The sequence below is a fragment of the Triticum aestivum genome, chromosome 7D, assembly GCF_018294505.1.
Source record: "Triticum aestivum cultivar Chinese Spring chromosome 7D, IWGSC CS RefSeq v2.1, whole genome shotgun sequence".
Lineage (NCBI taxonomy): Eukaryota > Viridiplantae > Streptophyta > Magnoliopsida > Poales > Poaceae > Triticum > Triticum aestivum.
In genome coordinates this window covers 511,772,509-511,774,069 of record NC_057814.1, presented here as the reverse complement: position 1 = coordinate 511,774,069, position 1,561 = coordinate 511,772,509, and positions in this window count along the sequence as shown.

Genomic DNA, 1,561 nt, shown 5'->3' with positions numbered 1-1,561 from the left:
GACGGCGGCTCGGGTGATGGTGGAGAACTCCGGTGGAGGGCTGCAAACTTCGAATTGAAGTGCGGGTTAGAAGGAGGGATGCATAGTGAAGCTACTGGCAAGGGATGGGAGGCAGAGGCGCACGCACGGGAGTGAATCAAGCTGGATCCCGTGGCGGGTCGCGGCGGCCGGAGTTGAGGAAGGAGACCTCCTCGGGGCTCTTCCAGTGGCTAGGCGTGCTCTAGGTGGAGTGCAGGGATGGTGTGGGTTCGAGTTGAAGCTCGGGGCCTCTATTTATAGGCGGATCGACGAGGTGGCCATGAACGGAGAATCTTCGGCGAGCAATTACGGCGATGCAGTGGATTGGCAGGAGGTTTGAGTGGCCAGGCAGCATCAGTGGAAGTTACTGGTGTCGTTCCCCCGCTAATCCCGGCTGGTCTTGGCGTAACGGCGCCGGTCCACGGTGGGGTGGCCGCACGGGCACGACGGCGGCAGAGAGCGCGCTCCGCGCCCTGTGGTTCACGACGAGAGTGGCAGCGTGTTCTGGGGAGTGGAAGGCCACGCGGAGAGCTCCGGTGGCTTGGGCGGCGCTGGGTGGCGCCGTCAGCGCCGCGCCTCTCTCTGGCGGCCGCAAAGCCGCCGCTGGCGTCGGTCATGGGGCGGCGCACCTTCTGCTGCTCGTCGCCGACGTCCGCAAGGTGCCAGATGCTCATGCGGTGCAGAGGACAAGGGGGAGGGGACAGGGAACACGGCGACACAGCGGCACTGGCGAGATCGACGTCGGGTACTGAAGAAAACGACAATGTACTGACATGTTCTCTGAACTTTACTGAACCTGATTTTGACAATGCACTGCAGGTGTTCGACAGAATGATTTGGCAATGAGAAAAAATTTCCTGGGGCTGGGACTTGGTGAGGTGACCACTCAATGCACCCAGGGGCTGCCTGATTTTACTTGGAATTTTTGGAGAAAGATTTGAATGAATTTCACCAAATTTGACAAATCTGGTCCAAACTTGCAGCAAGTGTAGTTTGAAAATTTTGAACTGAAGACCAGTGGATCTTCATGGATCTTGGTTGAGGGTTCAAAGGACTAGGAAGGGAAAAAGGTTTGGGGGCAAAAATCAAAACAGAAAGTGGAGTTCCTTTGTAAATCACCAATGGCTAGAATAGAAGACAGAAATTTGTTTGAATATGATTTAAATGGAAAAATAATCATATGGGGAGGTTCAACTTGCTGGATTTGATGCAAATCATGATCCAAAGGTGAGGGAAGGTTTAGGAGAGTGGATTTGCACTAAGGCCATGGCAAGAGAGAAATGTTGAAAGTGGCAAAGGATTTATCCAAAAGCCATAGTGCATTTTCAAGGAGATTTTCAAAAGGCATTTTTCTCAAGTGAAAAGTATTTTGTCTTGAGTTCCAATAAAAAGGCAAGGACCTCCAAGACCAAAAGCAAGTCTTGGGTGAATCCAAATAAAACTCTTGAGAAAAAATATTTGAAAAGGGAGGGTCCTTTTGAAGAAATTTTTTAATTCACCTCCCTCAAGTCAAATAAAATCTTTTGAAAAATCCAAAAAAAAA